Source organism: Choloepus didactylus, chromosome 14 (genome assembly GCF_015220235.1).
Source record: "Choloepus didactylus isolate mChoDid1 chromosome 14, mChoDid1.pri, whole genome shotgun sequence".
NCBI classification, from domain to species: Eukaryota; Metazoa; Chordata; class Mammalia; order Pilosa; family Megalonychidae; genus Choloepus; species Choloepus didactylus.
In genome coordinates this window covers 53,033,039-53,053,060 of record NC_051320.1, presented here as the reverse complement: position 1 = coordinate 53,053,060, position 20,022 = coordinate 53,033,039, and the positions used below count along the sequence as shown (strand labels likewise).

The following is a 20,022-nucleotide window of genomic DNA, read 5'->3' as shown; positions in this document are numbered from 1 at the left end:
AGTGATTTCACCTTTCAAGTTGGCTTAGCTAGAGAGAGAGGGCCACATCTGAGCAACAAAGAGGCATTCGGGAGGAGGCTCTTAGGCACAATTATAGGGAGGCCTAGCCTCTCCTTTGCAGCAACAGTCTTCCCAAGGGCGAGTCCTGTGTTAGAGGGCTCAGCCCATCAAACCACCAGCCCCCTATGTCTGTGAGCACATTATATGCTCATTCTTTTATGCCAGTGCACAGGCTGTTCCATGAGAAAGTGCTCATGGAACATCCTGTTCAGTTGGGCAGAAAGGACATGTCTCTATTATGTTAGATTCATTCAGGTTACAAGGAGAAGAGACTTGCTCAGATTGTTTTTGGGTTGAGTTTGAGGAGATAATGGCTTATCTCATTATTCACTCCATCTACTAGTGTTTCTTCCATGTTACAGCATCTCATTTTGTTCGGTCTGAGCTTTCACTGTTCTGACACTACTGCCTCACTGTGTCCTTTGCCTTATAGTCTGGTTTATCCATCTTTCTGCTTACTGCTATCTTCAAAGTGAGTCTTTCTGCTTCTGTTGCCTCTATGTCTGTTTTCCTCTCTGTATGTCTCATATTCACACCTCCTAAGAGAGGGACTCTTTGTTTGGGCAGTCAGCATCCAGGATAGAATGGAACCACTGGACAGAGCTTTTGTTCTGGGCCACCTCACAGGGCATGGCCAATCAAGGGATAGCTGCCTTCACGTCAGATACTAATCCATGGTCTGATCAGCTATAGCAGAGTTAGGTGGTACAAAATGTGGCACCAAAGGATGAGAAATCCCAGAGAGGGGCAGTGGGTGGGTTAGCATCATAAAGCTCCTTAGAAACACTCATCTGGGCTGCTTGGTACATGGAAATAATAGATGTCAGCAAATGTGTCATATTAATAAAATACACAATGAATACACAAGACAAGGCCAGAAGAGGCTGAGATCATTATATTCTGGGGTGGGAATTCCTTTGCTTATATCATCAAGGACATACTTCTCAGCATGGCCCAGTGTCCTTCCTAAGATAAGTCCCCTGCTAACCTTTCCAACTTTGTTTCCATCCCCTCCCAGGCACCTGTCCTCCAGTCACTGGATCTCTTTGTTGGCCCCCAGATGATAATGCCACATTCATTCAGGTACTGCTAGGAAGAATTCCTATGCTTCTTTAATTTTGAAATGAAGCATCATTTTTTCTTCTGAAACCTTAAACCACCCACCCCCCCAGCCACCTGACACCTGACCTCACTCCCCCCGCCCTTGGTACCTGCTTCTCTTATAGCACTCCTGGGTTGTGATTATTGGTTGACATGCTTGCCTTGCTCACGAGACAGTGAGGAAGAGGAATGACTGTTTTACTCAACTTGGTATCCCAACAACTAGCCCAGTCCTTAGGACCTAGTACCACTGCTCTGATTAGCTCACATGTATTGAGTTACTATTCTGTTCCATGAATGATTCCAAGTGTTTTATAGGTATTAACTAATTTAATCCTCTCAATAACTTTCTGAAGTAGGAGCCATAAGTATCCTTATTTTTGGGAAATTGAAGATCAGACAAGCTAAGTAACTTGCTCAAGGTCACATAGCTACTAAAAGGTAGAGTCAGGATTCAAATCAGGCAACTTGTTCCACAGTTTGTGTTTGCCCACTGCACTATATTGCCTCTTAACAATAAATATTAGAAAGGTGTTAGTAGACATTCAGTTAGTGTTGGAAATAAAGGAACCAATGCTGGAATTTTGAGAGAGAAGGAAAGCTAAGGTGATGGCATTCTTGGGAAGGGACATGAGGCATGAAAAACCATCCACAGAACAGAAGAGCCTTGGGAGATGTGGTGGTTTGGAACTGTATGTACCCCCAGAAAATCATGTTCTTAAAACTAAACCATTCCTGTGGGTGTAAACCTATTGTTAAGTAGGACCTTTTAATTAGGTTACTTCAGTTAAGGCCCAGAGTGGGTCTTAATCCTCTTACTGAAGCCCTTTATAAACAGGATGGATACAGAGAGAGAAAAAGAAAACCATGGAAGCAAGAAGCTGAAGGAACAAAACCCAGGAGAGACGGAGAGACTGGCAGACACCGCCATGCGCCTTGCCGTGTGATGGAGGAGTCTGGGATTGCTGGCAGCCAGGCTTCAGGAATAAAGCTCTGCCTTGATGATGCCTTGATTTGGACATTTTCCTCAGCCTCAAAACTGTAAGCTGGCAAGTTAATAAATTTCCACTGTTAAAGCCAACACATTTCATGATATCTTCTTTCAACAGCTTAGCAAACTAAGATAGGAGACAAGGCTGAAAATATCAGACCAGATTGAGGACATTCCCAACTGACAAGACAGGGATTGGACTTTTGAGGAGGGGAGTGACAAGATTAAAAGTTTAAACAGATTAATCTGGCTTCAGAGTTTGAAATGGGGAGAGAATAAGCATAGGGAGTCTGATTAGGAAGTCACAGAAATAGTCTACAGAGGCAGTTTAATGATGGAGTTGCAGGTGTGGTCCCTGGAGTCAGATGAATGAGGGGTTTGAGTCCTGATTGGTCTGTCACTTGCTGGCTGTATGCCCTCCTGAAATCTTCAAGCCTCTGTTCATTTAGAAAATGGGAATTATTGCTTACTTCATTGGTTGTTATAGGGATTAGATGCATGTTTGCCAAGGACTTAGCAAAGAACCTGACCTGTTCTTCTTTTGTCTTTGGTGAGGTGAAAAAGGACTTGTACTTTTGTGGTAGCACTGGCAAGAGAAAGACGGGAAAGTGAGAATCAGTAGAACCTATAGACTGATGGATGATGAGAAGTTGGGGCAAGGAAGGGTCAGTGTGTGATCAGTGTATGTGTTAAAGCCAGGGTATCTGGGTCCTTGGATACATCATTCATCCACACAGCTAAACTGCAGATCCTTTCCTGGAATGTAAAAATGTTGGACAACGTTTGCTCTTTTTTCTTTCAGCTCTGAAATGCTACAATACTATAGCCAGGAAGTTTGGAGTCTGGACAAATGGGAGAATATAAAATATGCCCAGGCTCTGTCTTTATCTCCAAAGACATGTCCTCTTAAAAAAAAAGAAAAAAAACCCTGTCATTTTGTTCTCCCTTTTAGTTGGAAATATCATTGTTTTCTTTTGTTTTGGGCAAATGACTCCAAAATCTCTGCCATTGATGGAAGGTTTTATGAACAGAGCAGAAGATGAAGCAGAGATAAGTTTTCTCCTGCAGCCCTGTGGCTGCCCAACCCTGACTTGGGCCTCCACATTTCTTCGAGAGGCAGAAGCAGTTGGCTTCTCTAATAATTTACCCCTCTTTTCCTCTCTGCGGGTGTGGCCCACCCTCTTCCTGGTCAGTCTTTACAGCTGGTTTGTGGAGGTGCTTCTTAGATGTCTTTCCTTCTGGGCACTCCAGCTAGGTGTCTTCAAAGAGAAAGAAAGATTAAGATACACACGCAGGCTCCTGTTAATAAATGTCTTTATATTGTGGACACTTCTTTGCTTGGGTTACCTTTCGTGGTGGGTGAAGTGAAATGTCTTAACAGTTGTAGAAGCCTCCAGTGAGCAAGTTTGCGAGGCAGCCCTTGAAGGGTTGAGGCCCTCTATATAAAAAAAAGCAGTTTATTTTCAGTTAATGAAAGGCAAAGTGTTCTTTCCTGCAATTTTGTTTGTGGCAACTTCAGATAAATTTTTCAGCCCTACAGGTGCCATATAATCTTCCACTCACTTATCTTTATGGAGTTGGAAGGAAGGTTATTGACTGCTGTAAGATTATAGCACAACACCCTGAGCACTGGATGTTGATGATGTAGTCCAACAAAAGAGTGTGGGCTCTTAATCAAAAGGGGAAACATTATGAAATTGACCCATTGGGCACTAATCAAGTACCTGCTAGTAATTATATCTGTTAGAGACAGCAAATTTCCACTCTCAGAGTTCTGGCTTGGATGTTGAGACTGGATGTCTACTTAATAGCGGAATGAACTGTGGCATTCTTTGATAATGGTGCAATGAACCATCCCATTAAACATTTCAAGAATCACAGCCTCTCTGAGGAGACAGAGTTAATAATTATCCAAGTATAACCATAAAACAGCAGCTCACCATGTGGAAATTTACGATAATGCAATTAAAGTACAGGGAAAAAATTTGCCCTAAGATCCTGGAAAATAGGGTTCTTCTTGACGAAGAAAGACGTACAAGAGTTCTTGCAGGGTCAGTAATTTTCTCTTCTGCTGTGCCTGATCTGTAGCCAGATACATCCATTGAGTTGTTGTATATTTCAACTATGGAAGTCCGTTTGATTCTTTTTCAAATCTGTGTCATCGCATTGTATAGTTACTAATCCCTGTGTGTATTTTCAAGATTGCAATTTTATTTCTTTAACATGATAATCAAAGTATTTTATAAATCTGGGTCTGGTAGTTATAATATTTGAAATTTGTGTGGGTATGTTTCTGTGGTTTATGATGATGGTTCTTGTCTATGCTCATGTTGTCTTGTTTTCTTGTATGTCTCATAATTTTTGACTGCTTGCTAGTTGTTGACCTTGGAAAATTATTTGTGGGGGTTCTCTGAGGCCTAGTATGGTTGTGGTTCCTCCTAAGATGCCTCAATAAAATTCAAGGTCTGAGCGCCTCTGGCTTAAGATACAGACTCTATAGAATGAGGTGCAAATTCATAAGAGGACTAGCTCCTGGCCACAAATACCCAAGAATAGCTTCTTATTGTTTTCTTTCCCTTTTTCCTTTCCCCTGGGTTGGGGGAGATCAGATTACCCTTGATTTGAGAGCTTAGTGTGGGAAGGGGCCTCCCACAAGACTCCTCACCTTTGGTGGGCTTGAGCCCAACTCCCGTCTCCCTGGGTCTGAGGCTGGTGACCTGAGTAGGGTGTTTGTGTTACTGGAAATATCTTCATATTATAAATGGTTTTGTAATCAGTTTTGGCTAACTCTCTGTTTATAGGTTTTCATCCAAAATTAGCCTGGAAGTTCCTCATGTCAATTCAGATCTTCAATGTTTTTAAGTTGTTTATATTTTTACAATGATATCCATCATTTTTCTTTGATTTCAGCTGGGAGGTTGATCTGAATAACCTTAACACACTTTTCCAGCTACTGGATGTCCACTGGCTCTTTTAAAAATGCAAACCAATGCAAGTTTCTCTTCATCATCTATGACTTACTTGTTAAAAATTATTCCTTTCCAGTTGGACCCCAGGCTGCACTTTGAGAGAGTTCCAGGATAAAGTTCAGTTTGCTTAGCATGGAAAACAAGGCCTCTTCTTACCTCTCTGGGCCTATCTTCTTCTGTTCTCCATTTCTCACCCCCACGCAATACCAATAAGCTTAGAAGTTCCTGAATACTTGACATTTTTTTCATACCATTGTGCTTCACACATGCAGTCCCCACTGAATAGATATGCCCTTTCTCTTTGAGTGTAAGGCAAATGCTTATTCATCTTTCAAAAGCCAGCTCGGAGGTCACTTCCTTCAGGAAATTCTCTTGGACTGCCCTCTCCCCATATCCTATAATTTATCCTCTTTTATGGCACATGATTGTATGGTTATTTATTACACTATAGCAATTTCCTTTTCTACTGGAGTTCAAGCTCCTGAGGGCAGAGATTGTAATTGATTAATATATCTTTTCCCCAGCCCCTGATTCAGTGCCTGGCTCATAGTTGATGCTCAATATATTTTTGTTAATTGATTGAATGAATGCTGCATCCAGATATTCAGTCCAAACAGGAAGAACACTGTAAGCCCTAATTCTGGATGTATTTGGTGCCCACGAATCCAATCTGGTGGACTGATGAGTTAGGGGGAAGGAGCTGGGTCTGTGCTACTTAGCTCCACCTTGGATCTACCTTCAGTAGAGGGATGAGGGCTCATTTTTTCTTAGCCCTGTGGAGAGCCCCTCAGGATGGGTCTCCAAGGAGAAACCTGTAGTTTTCCAGCTGGTTACTGTTGGCTAACCAGACCTACACCATGCCGCCATCAGAGCTTTTTATCTGTATTGAAGGTGATATTTTGATCTTCCTGTGCCAGATTTCTGTGTCTACCTCTGGTTCAGAACTCCAGCAGGGAATAGGGATATTGTTTATTAGCCCCTTGGATGCCAGCAGGTGAGCACTGAGGCTGCTCCTGGAGTTGACCGCTGAGAAGCACTGATTTGGACATAACAGGGGAGAATGTGATTGGCTCTTCAGCAAGCACTTCAAAAACTCATTTAGTCCCTGTGCCAGTTTGGATGTATTATGTCCCCCCAAACACCGTGTTCTTTGATGCAATCTTATGGGGGCAAAGTATTTAGTCTTGATTGGGTTGGAACCTTTGAATTATGTTGTTTCCATGGAGATGTGACCCACCCAACTGTAGGTGAGAACTCTGATTAGATAATTTCAACAGAGGTGAGGTGTGGCTCTACCCATTCAGCGTGGGCCTTGATTAGTTTACTAGAGCCCTATATAGGAGCTCAGACAGAAGGAGCTTGCTGCTGCAGCTGAGACAGGCATTTTGAAAATGGCCATTGAAAGCAGACTTTTGCTCTGGAGAAGCTAAGAGAGGACAAATGCCCCAAGAGCAACATTTTGAAGAATGCACAGGAACTGAGAGAGGAGCTGGAATTCAGCCTGGGATCAGCAGATGCCAGCCATGTGCCTTCCCAGCTAACAGAGGTTTTACTGGACACCACTGGCCTTCTTTTGATGAAGGTACCTTATTTTTGGTGCCTTACATTGGACACTTAATGGCCTTAAGACTGTAACTTTGTAACCAAATAAACCCCCTTTATAAAAGCCAATTCATTTCTGGTGTTTTGCAAAACAACAGCATTAGCAAACCGGAACAGTTCCTAAACCCCCTGTGCCCCCCAAATTATACTGGTACAAGAGAACAGAAAGGAAGGAAGAGGAAAGCAAGAGAGAAGAAGGGCTCGGAAAGAGGGGAATTGAATTAATGAATCAGGGTCGGTTTATTGGAATAGCTGAGGGATTGCTGTAGGTTTTGGATTTTTCTTTTAATGATTTTTCCTTGCTCCCAGCCCAACAAAGCCCAGTTTTATGTTTTTGCTCTCTGGATCTGTGGGCCCAGACTTCCACAACACACTAGTCAGTTTTATAAACTGTGTTTCAAGGGGGTAACCTGTGAGTGTAATTTTCCATTCTGCCTTCCAGTGAGCTTGGCTCCCTCAAGGAAGCTTGTCAGGCCCTGTGTGTGTGTGTGTGTGTGTGTGTGTGTGTGTGTGTGTGTGTGTGTGTGTGTGTGTGGTGGTGGTGGTGGGGTTCCAACATGCCTCTTTCATGCAGTACAGCTGCAGGGCGTCCCTCATCTCTGAGGGTTATTGATGACTCATTTCCCCCTGCCTGACTTTAGGAGCTCCTGAATTCACGCCTGGGTCATGTTCTTGCTCCTAGCCTTTCGCTCTGGATTCCCAAAGCAAGAAATTATCTGCCAGCGATCCAGCATCCAACCCCAGCTGCTAGGTGGTGAGTCTGCATTTCCGTTTCTGCAGCAGCGGGAGGGTTGTGGGTAGTCGTCTGCTCAGATGCCTCGAAGGAGGGACGGGAGGAAAGCTGGGAGTGAGAGAGGCAGGAATGTGCAGGCAGGGTTGGGATCCCAGAGAATTTTGTTTATTACACCGGCATCATCAGGCCTTGGTATAATGACTGCTCAAGATACGGGAAGGGTTAGCTTGCTGCTGCCCCCAAATTAAACTGACTACAATTTTGCTCAACATAATAAGATGATTCCTGTTCCTAGATGCTCATAATAGAAATCTCTACCTAAATGTGCCATAGGTGCCGCAAAAGATACCACATCCAAAATAGAACTCTTGATCTCATCTCCCTCCCACCAAACTTGCTCCTACCCAATTCTTCTCCCCCTCACTGTGACACCACCATTTTCCACTTGTGCAGCCACAGATCGCATCCTTTGAACACACCACACCCATGAAGTAGCCATCAGCAAGCCCTGTGATTCTCTCTTGAAAATAAATCCCAAATTCTATTGCTCCTAACTTTCTTCCACCTAGACCAAGCCACCACCATCCATCACCTGGATGGACCTGGATTGTGACGCCACCTCTGAATTCAGACTCCTGCTTCTAATCTTGTCTTTTTAAGGGTAAATCATAGCAAATATCTCCCTCATTACTAGGTTCACTCAAGAGGCTTAATTGCAGACAGAATAATATCCAAACTTCTTACAGTGGCCTGCAAGACTCTAAATGAACTGGTCTGTGATGATTTTCCTATCACTCCCCCAAAACCACTACCTTCCAATCACATTAGCCTTCCCTCTCTTTCTTGAACCGTTAAACTCATTCCATCCTTAAGAATGATGTTCTGTCTACTTGGAAGTCTCTTTCCCAGAGCTTTGTGGCTGGGCACCTTTGCATCATTTGGGAGTCAGCAAAAATTGCACCTCCTAAAAAAGACTTCCTTGACCAGCATTCTTCTCCATCCTCTATTATGCTTTTTTTTTTTTTAAGTTCATCTTTTTTTTTCTTTATTAGAGGAATTGTGAGTTTACAGAGCACTCATGTGTATCTTTATTATTCTTTATCCCATTTAACTTAATCTATTCATAGCTCTATCAGAAATTACATTTATTTGTTTATGTGCTTATTTTATGCCTCCTTTTGCTAGAATGAAGAGTCAGGATTTTGTCATCTTTACTACACAGTGCCTAGAACAGTGAACTTGGCTATAGTAGGTGCTCAATAACTTGTTATTGAATGGATGAGTGAATATCTGTTTGCTTCCTCAGGCTTGCTCTTTGGTCTATCCTTATCTCATCAGTAATCTATCCAAGTTCCAACTATTTCTTTGGAATGTCTTCTGGGGAAGTGTCCACCACCCCTTCCTACTGACACCTCCCCTGGCCCTGATACGTTGGTGCTTGGATTTCCACAGTAGGCTCCATCCTTTCCTACTCCCGTCTGTTGTCAGAGTGACTGTCTTACAACACAACCTCATCATGCAGCTCCTTGATCATCTGCGACATTCTTTATCTCCCATCAGCCTGCAGTCAGGGCCCTTTAACTGACCCACCTTCCGATTTAAGCCCACCCTTGCAGGTTTCATCTGAGTCTCTGTTGTGGTGAGAATGGTGCCTCTTGGTTTATATCTAGAGAACTGGGCACAGGTATTTACCCCCAAAATATTTGTTAATGAATTTATATGACTAGGAGTCCTTTTGTAAAGAGCAAACACCCTCTGTTTTCTGATAGTGAGGAAATGACTTATTTGTGTTATTTTCTGGAAGTCAAAAGGACCAAGTCTGGCTGAACTGCAAAATCGAACATAATTACTTTGCTCATTAAAAATTCTGAGATGTTTGAGACTATAATTAAAGAAAACACCTCCCCCTAAAATTACAAATGAATTTCTGAAAAAGAAATTCATCCAATCTTACTAACCCAGAGGAAGATATTAAAGATTCTAACATCTCTCAGATGCCTATTACAGAGGTAGTAAGAATAAAAGATTATTAAAAGTAAAAGAGCCTAGTCGGAGGCGGGGCAAGATGGCAGACTGGTGAGCTGTATGTTTTAGTTACTCCTCCAGGAAAGTAGGTAGAAAGCCAGGAACTGCGTGGACTGGACACCACAGAGCAATCTGACTTTGGGCATACTTCATACAACACTCATGAAAACGTGGAACTGCTGAGATCAGTGAAATCTGTAAGTTTTTGCGGCCAGGGGACCCGCGCCCCTCCCTGCCAGGCTCAGTCCAGTGGGAGGAGGGGCTGTCAGCTCCGGGAAGGAGAAGGGAGAACTGCAGTGGCAGCCCTTATCGGAAACTCATTCTGCTGATCCAAACTCCAACCATAGATAGACGGAGACCAGACACCAGAGAATCTGAGAGCAGCCAGCCCAGCAGAGAGGAGACAGGCATAGAAAATAAACAACACGAAAAACTCCAAAATAAAAGCGGAGGATTTTTGGAGTTCTGGTGAACATAGAAAGGGGAAGGGCAGAGCTCAGGCCCTGAGGCGCATCTGCAAATCCGGAAGAAAAGCTGATCTCTCTGCCCTGTGGACCTTTCCTTAATGGCCCTGGTTGCTTTGTCTCTTAGCATTTCAATAACCCATTAGATCTCTGAGGAGGGCCCTTTTTTTTTTTTTTAATCCTTTTTTCTTTTTCTAAAACAAGTATTCAAAGAAGCCCAATACAGAAAGCTTCAAAGACTTGCAATTTGGGCAGGTCAAGTCAAGAGCAGAACTAAGAGAGCTCTGAGACAAAAGGCAATAATCCAGTGGCTGAGAAAATTCACTAAACACCACAACTTCCCAAGAAAAGGGGGGTGTCCGCTCACAGCCATCATCCTGGTGGACAGGAAACACTCCTGCCCATCGCCAGCCCCATAGCCCAGAGCTGCCCCAGACAACCCAGTGTGACGGAAGTGCTTCAAATAACAGGCACACACCACAAAACTGGGCGTGGACATTAGCCTTCCCTGCAACCTCAGCTGATTGTCCCAGAGTTGGGAAGGTGGAGCAGTGTGAATTAACAAAGCCCCATTCAGCCATCATTTCAGCAGACTGGGAGCCTCCCTACACAGCCCAGCAGCACAGAACCGCCCTGGGGGGACGGCACTCACCTGTGACATAGCACAGTCATCCCTCAACAGAGGACCCGGGGTGCACAGCCTGGAAGAGGGGCCCACTTGCAAGTCTCAGGAGCCATACACCAATACCAAGGACTTGTGGGTCAGTGGCAGAGACAAACTGTGGCAGGACTGAACTGAAGGATTAGACTATTGCAGCAGCTTTAAAACTCTAGGATCACCAGGGAGATTTGATTGTTAGGGCCACCCTCCCTCCCTGACTTCCCAGAAACACGCCCCATATACAGGGCAGACAACACCAACTACACACGCAAGCTTGGTACACCAATTGGACCCCACAAGACTCACTCCCCCACTCACCACAAAGGCTAAGCAGGGGAGAACTGGCTTGTGGAGAACAGGTGGCTCGTGGACGCCACCTGCTGGTTAGTTAGAGAAAGTGTACTCCACGAAGCTGTAGATCTGATAAATTAGAGATAAGGACTTCAATAGGTCTACACATCCTAAAAGAACCCTATCAAGTTCAGCAAATGCCACGAGGCCAAAAACAACAGAAAATTATAAAGCATATGAAAAAACCAGACGATATGGATAACCCAAGCCCAAGCACCCAAATCAAAAGACCAGAAGAGACACAGCACCTAGAGCAGCTACTCAAAGAACTAAAGATGAACAATGAGACCATAGTACAGGATACAAAGGATATCAAGAAGAACCTAGAAGAGCATAAAGAAGACATTGCAAGACTAAATAAAAAAATGGATGATCTTACGGAAATTAAAGAAACTGTTGACCAAATTAAAAAGATTCTGGACACTCATAGTACAAGACTAGAGGAAGTTGAACAACAAATCAGTGACCTGGAAGATGACAGAATGGAAAATGAAAGCATAAAAGAAAGAATGGGGAAAAAAATTGAAAAAATCGAAACGGACCTCAGGGATATGATAGATAATATGAAACGTCCGAATATAAGACTCATTGGTGTCCCAGAAGGAGAAGAAAAGGGTAAAGGTCTAGGAAGAGTATTCAAAGAAATTGTTGGGGAAAACTTCCCAAATCTTCTAAACAACATAAATACACAAATCATAAATGCTCAGCGAACTCCAAATAGAATAAATCCAAATAAACCCACTCCGAGACATATACTGATCACACTGTCAAACACAGAAGAGAAGGAGCAAGTTCTGAAAGCAGCAAGAGAAAAGCAATTCACCACATACAAAGGAAACAGCATAAGACTAAGTAGTGACTACTCAGCAGCCACCATGGAGGCGAGAAGGCAGTGGCACGATATATTTAAAATTCTGAGTGAGAAAAATTTCCAGCCAAGAATACTTTATCCAGCAAAGCTCTCCTTCAAATTTGAGGGAGAGCTTAAAGTTTTCACAGACAAACAAATGCTGAGAGAATTTGCTAACAAGAGACCTGCCCTACTGGAGATACTAAAGGGAGCCCTACAGACAGAGAAACAAAGAAAGGACAGAGAGACTTGGAGAAAAGTTCAGTACTAAAGAGATTTGGTATGGGTACAATAAAGGATATTAATAGAGAGAGGGGAAAAATATGACAAACATAAACCAAAGGATAAGATGGCTGATTCAAGAAACGCCTTCACGGTTATAACGTTGAATGTAAATGGATTAAATTCCCCAATTAAAAGATATAGATTCGCAGAATGGATCAAAAAAAATGAACCATCAATATGTTGCATACAAGAGACTCATCTTAGACACAGGGACACAAAGAAACTGAAAGTGAAAGGATGGAAAAAAATATTTCATGGAAGCTACAGCCAAAAGAAAGCAGGTGTAGCAATATTAATTTCAGATAAAATAGACTTCAAATGCAGGGATGTTTTGAGAGACAAAGAAGGCCACTACATACTAATAAAAGGGGCAATTCAGCAAGAAGAAATAACAATCGTAAATGTCTATGCACCCAATCAAAGTGCCACAAAATACATGAGAGAAACATTGGCAAAACTAAAGGAAGCAATTGATGTTTCCACAATAATTGTGGGAGACTTCAACACATCACTCTCTCCTATAGATAGATCAACCAGACAGAAGACCAATAAGGAAATTGAAAACCTAAACAATCTGATAAATGAATTAGATTTAACAGACATATACAGGACATTACATCCCAAATCACCAGGATACACATACTTTTCTAGTGCTCATGGAACTTTCTCCAGAATAGATCATATGCTGGGGCATAAAACAAGCCTCAATAAATTTAAAAAGATTGAAATTATTCAAAGCACATTCTCTGACCACAATGGAATACAATTAGAAGTCAATAACCATCAGAGACTTAGAAAATTCACAAATACCTGGAGGTTAAACAACACACTCCTAAACAATCAGTGGGTTAAAGAAGAAATAGCAAGAGAAATTGCTAAATATATAGAGACGAATGAAATTGAGAACACAACATACCAAAACCTATGGGATGCAGCAAAAGCAGTGCTAAGGGGGAAATTTATAGCACTAAACGCATATATTAAAAAGGAAGAAGGAGCCAAAATCAAAGAACTAATGGATCAACTGAAGAAGCTAGAAAATGAACAGCAAACCAATCCTAAACCAAGTAGAAGAAAAGAAATAAGAAGGATTAAAGCAGAAATAAATGACACAGAGAACAAAAAAACAATAGAGAGGATAAATATCACCAAAAGTTGGTTCTTTGAGAAGATCAACAAGATTGACAAGCCCCTAGCTAGACTGACAAAATCAAAAAGAGAGAAGACCCATATAAACAAAATAATGAATGAAAAAGGTGACATAACTGCAGATCCTGAAGAAATTAAAAAAATTATAAGAGGATATTATGAACAACTGTATGGCAACAAACTGGATAATGTAGAAGAAATGGACAATTTCCTGGAAACATATGAACAACGTAGACTGACCAGAGAAGAAATAGAAGACCTCAACCAACTCATCACAAGCAAAGAGATCCAATCAGTCATCAAAAATCTTCCCACAAATAAATGCCCAGGGCCAGATGGCTTCACAGGGGAATTCTACCAAACTTTCCAGAAAGAACTGACACCAATCTTACTCAAACTCTTTCAAAACATTGAAGAAAATGGAACACTATCTAACTCATTTTATGAAGCTAACATCAATCTAATACCAAAACCAGGCAAAGATGCTACAAAAAAGGAAAACTACCGGCCAATCTCCCTAATGAATATACATGCAAAAATCCTCAACAAAATACTTGCAAATCGAATCCAAAGACACATTAAAAAAATCATACACCATGACCAAGTGGGGTTCATTCCAGGCATGCAAGGATGGTTCAACATAAGAAAATCAATCAATGTATTACAACACATTAACAAGTCAAAAGGGAAAAATCAATTGATCATCTCAATATATGCTGAAAAAGCATTTGACAAAATCCAACATCTGTTTTTGATAAAAACACTTCAAAAGGTAGGAATTGAAGGAAACTTCCTCAACATGATAAAGAGGATATATGAAAAACCCACAGCCAGCATAGTACTCAATGGTGAGAGACTGAAAGCCTTCCCTCTAAGATCTGGAACAAGACAAGCATGCCCACTGTCACCACTGTTATTCAACATTGTGCTGGAAGTGCGAACCAGGGCAATCCAGCAAGACAAAGAAATAAAAGGCATCCAAATTGGAAAAGAAGAAGTAAAACTGTCATTGTTTGCAGATGATATGATCTTATATCTGGAAAACCCTGAGAAATCGACGATACAGCTACTAGAGCTAATAAACAAATTTAGCAAAGTAGCGGGATACAAGATTAATGCACATAAGTCAGTAATGTTTCTATATGCTAGAAATGAACAAACCGAAGAGGCACTCAAGAAAAAGATACCATTTTCAATAGCAACTAAAAAAATCAAGTACCTAGGAATCAACTTAACCAAAGATGTAAAAGACCTATACAAAGAAAACTACATAACTCTACTAAAAGAAATAGAAGGGGACCTTAAAAGATGGAAAAATATTCCATGTTCATGGATAGGAAGGCTAAATGTCATTAAGATGTCAATTCTACCCAAACTCATCTACAGATTCAATGCAATCCCAATCAAAATTCCAACAACCTACTTTGCAGACTTGGAAAAGCTAGTTATCAAATTTATTTGGAAAGGGAAGAGGCCTCGAATTGCTAAAGACACTCTAAAAAAGAAAAACGAAGTGGGAGGACTTACACTCCCTGACTTTGAAGCTTATTATAAGGCCACAGTTGCCAAAACAGCATGGTACTGGCACAAAGATAGACATATAGATCAATGGAATTGAATTGAGAATTCAGAGATAGACCCTCAGATCTATGGCCGACTGATCTTTGATAAGGCCCCCAAAGTCACTGAACTGAGTCATAATGGTCTATTCAACAAATGGGGCTGGGAGAGTTGGATATCCATATCCAAAAGAATGAAAGAGGACCCCTACCTCACCCCCTACACAAAAATTAACTCAAAATGGACCAAAGATCTCAATATAAAAGAAAGTACCATAAAACTCCTAGAAGATAATGTAGGAAAACATCTTCAAGACCTTGTATTAGGCGGCCACTTCCTAGACTTTACACCCAAAGCACAAGCAACAAAAGAGAAAATAGATAAATGGGAACTCCTCAAGCTTAGAAGTTTCTGCACCTCAAAGGAATTTCTCAAAAAGGTAAAGAGGCAGCCAACTCAATGGGAAAAAATTTTTGGAAACCATGTATCTGACCAAAGACTGATATCTTGCAAATATAAAGAAATCCTACAACTCAATGACAATAGTACAGACAGGCCAATTATAAAATGGGCAAAAGATATGAAAAGACAGTTCTCTGAAGAGGAAATACAAATGGCCAAGAAACACATGAAAAAATGTTCAGCTTCACTAGCTATTAGAGAGATGCAAATTAAGACCACAATGAGATACCATCTAACACTGGTTAGAATGGCTGCCATTAAACAAACAGGAAACTACAAATGCTGGAGGGGATGTGGAGAAATTGGAACTCTTATTCATTGTTGGTGGGACTGTATAATGGTTCAGCCACTCTGGAAGTCAGTCTGGCACTTCCTTAGAAAACTAGATATAGAGTTACCATTCGATCCAGCGATTGCACTTCTCGGTATATACCCGGAAGGTCGGAAAGCAGTGACACGAACAGATATCTGCACGCCAATGTTCATAGCAGCATTATTCACAATTGCCAAGAGATGGAAACAACCCAAATGTCCTTCAACAGATGAGTGGATAAATAAAATGTGGTATATACACACGATGGAATACTACGCAGCAATAAGAAGGAACGATCTCGTGAAACGTATGACAACATGGATGAACCTTGAAGACATAATGCTGAAGGAAATAAGCCAGGCACAAAAAGAGAAATATTATATGCTACCACTAATGTGAACTTTGAAAACTGTAAAGCAAATGGTTTATAACATAGAATGTAGGGGAACTAGCAATAGAGAGCAATTAAGGAAGGGGGAACAATAATCCAAGAAGAACAGATAAGCTATTTAACGTTCTGGGGATGCCCAGGAATGACTATGGTCTGTTAATTTCTGATGGATATAGTAGGAACAAGTTCACAGAAATGTTGCTATATTATGTAACTTTCTTGGGGTAAAGTAGGAACATGTTGGAAGTTAAGCAGTTATCTTAGGTTAGTTGTCTTTTTCTTACTCCCTTGTTATGGTCTCTTTGAAATGTTCTTTTATTGTATGTTTGTTTTCTTTTTAACTTTTTTTTCATACAGTTGATTTAAAAAAGAAGGGAAAGTTAAAAAAAAAAAGAAAAACAAGGGAAAAAAAAAGATGTAGTGCCCCCTTGAGGAGCCTGTGGAGAATGCAGGGGTATTCGCCTACCCCACCTCGATGGTTGCTAACATAACCACAGACATAGGGGACTGGTGGTTTGATGGGTTGAGCCCTCTACCATAAGTTTTACCCTTGGGAAGACGGTTGCTGCAAAGGAGAGGCTAGGCCTCCCTATGGTTGTGCCTAAGAGCCTCCTCCCGAATGCCTCTTTGTTGCTCAGATGTGGCCCTCTCTCTCTGGCTAAGCCAACTTGAAAGGTGAAATCACTGCCCTCCCCCCTACGTGGGATCAGACACCCAGGGGAGTGAATCTCCCTGGCAACGTGGAATATGACTCCCGGGGAGGAATATAGACCCGGCATCGTGGGACGGAGAACATCTTCTTGACCAAAAGGGGGATGTGAAAGGAAATGAAATAAGCTTCAGTGGCAGAGAGATTCCAAAAGGAGCCGAGAGGTCACTCTGGTGGGCACTCTTACGCACACTTTAGACAACCCTTTTTAGGTTCCAAGAATTGGGGTAGCTGGTGGTGGATACCTGAAACTATCAAACTACAACCCAGAACCCATGAATCTCGAAGACAGTTGTATAAAAATGTAGCTTATGAGGGGTGACAATGGGATTGGGAAAGCCATAAGGACCACACTCCACTTTGTCTAGTTTATGGATGGATGAGTAGAAAAATAGGGGAGGGAAACAAACAGAGAAAGGTACCCAGTGTTCTTTTTTACTTCAATTGCTCTTTTTCACTGTAATTATTATTCTTGTTATTTTTGTGTGTGTGCTAATGAAGGTGTCAGGGATTGATTTAGATGATGAATGTACAACTATGTAATGCTACTGTAAACAATCGAAAGTATGATTTGTTTTGTATGACTGCGTGGTATGTGAATATATCTCAATAAAATGAAGATAAAAAATAAAAAAAAGTAAAGGACATAGAGAAACAGGACATGAAACCTGTTCCCAACTTCTTCTTGTGACACTGAGTTGGGGAGTTACCACCTCACACAACAACTGAGTGCACCCTCCATGTGGCAGAGTCTCAGGATACTCAGTAAATATTAAAAACCTCTACTCATGGATGATGGAAAAAGTTTTGGTAAAGGATGGTGGTGATGGCAGCACAACTTTGTGAATGTAATTAACAGCACTGAATTGTAAACTTGAAAGAGGTTTAAATGGGAAACTTTATGTTGTATATATGTTACCAGAATAAAATTAAAAAAAAAAAAAAAGAGCCTAGTCATTAAATGGACAAGTGGATAATATTATGGCTTTGGGCTTTTTTATGAATCTCACACAGGGGGAGAAGGATAATTCTAGCTGTGTAGTAGGGTGAGGCATCCCTAGACAAGACATCTAAAATTTCCACTTATCTGCAAGTCAGTTCCTGGAGAAAGATGTTAGAGTCGCTCCTCTTTCTAATATAAGATATATTTTTTGTCATTGTTGGGGATGATCCATGGTTGGGGAAGGCAAAGACAACAAGACTTTGGGAACAGGTCCTTATTTTTTCACTGAGAATCTCTTTCCACAGTAATATTCCTGGACTCCCAGAAGCAAACTCTGCATATTACTTCCTGCCATTGCAAGCCATTCCCAAGACACAGGGCCTGGGTCCTTTTCTCTGGGCCTAGCTCAGAAGAGACTGAGGGCTTTTAGCTGGGGACCACGGCAACAACTCAGTCCACAAAGTCATGGATATGAAAGAGGTGATGGTTTGTTCTTCTCATCACATGAGTCAGCAGTCTACTCCCTATTCCTTCTTCAAACTACACACATTCCAACCTCTTGCAAAAACTTTAGCAAGTTCTTGGGGTAATGGATATAATTAGCATGGATGAATGAATGACATATAGAAGCTGCTACAGGAAGCACATGCTAGTTCATCTAAATGGTATTTGTGGGTTTGAACAATGTATACCTGTTAAGACTTTTAGGCACCAGAACAAGTTCATAAATATAGATGCTAAGTAAGGTGGGACCATAGCATCTTGCAAGGGATATTACAGCATGGGATGGCATGATATATTTGTAATTCATGTATTCATCTTACAAACATTTATTAAGATAAGCATATGGCTTAGTGCTGTAAATATAAGGTGGATCAGACACAGTTCTTGGCCTTCAGGAACCATAATCCATTGGGGAGATAGTCATGTACATATCCGTAACAGAATCTGATGAATGCTGAAGTTGTGGAATGGAGAGAAACTGTGGAAGCATGGATTATCTTTGCCAGGGTGGGGGTGTGGTGCTTAGGGAAGATTTTGGATAGAAATATAAAAGTTGGAAAGGTGAAGTTTGGGAGGTAACCTGGTGAAATGAGTTTTAGATATTTTGAATCTAACATTTGAAGGCAGGTGAAAATATGTAAATAGAACTTAAGCTGGGGCTAGAGACTTACAGAGGAATAATTCATATTGATGACGGTTGAAGTTCCATTATTTGATTGGCCACTGAGGTAAAGAATATGTACAGAGAAGAGGAGAAAACTAAGAGAGGCAGTTGGGGACCATCCACAGTTGGGGAAGGCAAAGAGAAAAAGTAACTGCTACTATTATTACTGCTAATACTATTAGTACTAGTTATAATACTTCAAATAATTCTAACTACCAATTCTAACTACCAATATGACTATTACTATTGGTATTGTTGCTGAAGCTATTACTACTCATTGCTCTTTATCGAGTATTTAATTAAGCACTGTGCTAGGGTATGCACATGCAGTATCTTTCAAAACTCTGCTCAATACCTCTGCAGGGTAGGTATTATTATCTTGCTTTTATAGATGAGGAAAGCAAGGCTTAGCAAATTTAAGATACATACCCAAAATTACACAACCAGTTTGGGCTTCCATGTATGTCCAGGATGCCTAGAGAAATAGCAGTGGTCAGAGACACAGGAGGAGAGTCAGGATAACATACTGAGGCTGAGGAGAAAAATGGTGGCCAGAGGTGCCAAATGCAGAAAAGAAGCCAAAGAGAATGAGCACTGAGAACAGGCCAAATTATATTAGAAACAGTAGTCTATGATGTGATCCTATAGGTGCTATTATAGTATAGTGACGTATCCAGAAGTCAGATTACATGAGTTGAATTGATCACTATTGCTCCTTGTAAGTTGAGTTTCCTTTACTAGACTGTAGCTTCCTTGAGAGCAAGGGCCATGTCTTACACTTCTGTATTTGTCACTGTGCCTAGAATAGTGCCAAGTGCCAATGGGACATCAACACATCAATTGATTACATTCAGGTATTGCATTTGGGTGCTATGTCAACTAGGAAATCTGGGTGCTATGTCACTTAGGAAACCAGTGCAGCACAGAAAACCAAGGAGTTATTTGATCTGAATATTACCTGAGTTCATTGTCAGGACCACTGACATCAATCTCATGTAAGCAGCTCCCAATGTGTTGGGGCTTGGAAACTGGTGGTGATGGAATGTGGCAGTTCTTCACTTGACAACCATTATTGGTTGGAGATTCTGTCATGTTGGTGGCAGCTGTCTCTGTAGAGAAGCAAGTGAGAACCCTTGTATCAGGTTTAAGTTACCTTGTGAGTAACAGAAAACAGCAAATAGTAGTGACTTAAACAATATAGAATTTTATTCCTCTCTCAAGTTCAAGAGATCAGG

At 41.3% G+C, this 20,022-nt stretch overlaps 1 long non-coding RNA gene across 1 annotated transcript; it reads left to right on the top strand.

Moving 5' to 3' along the window:
* The first annotated feature begins 6,673 nt into the window (after positions 1 to 6,673).
* On the top strand, positions 6,674 to 17,987 carry LOC119508695. The gene is made up of 3 exons (XR_005211567.1): positions 6,674 to 6,703; positions 7,406 to 7,477; positions 17,925 to 17,987. It is a non-coding gene; the product is annotated as an uncharacterized LOC119508695 (long non-coding RNA).
* Positions 17,988 to 20,022: the final 2,035 nt, after the last annotated feature.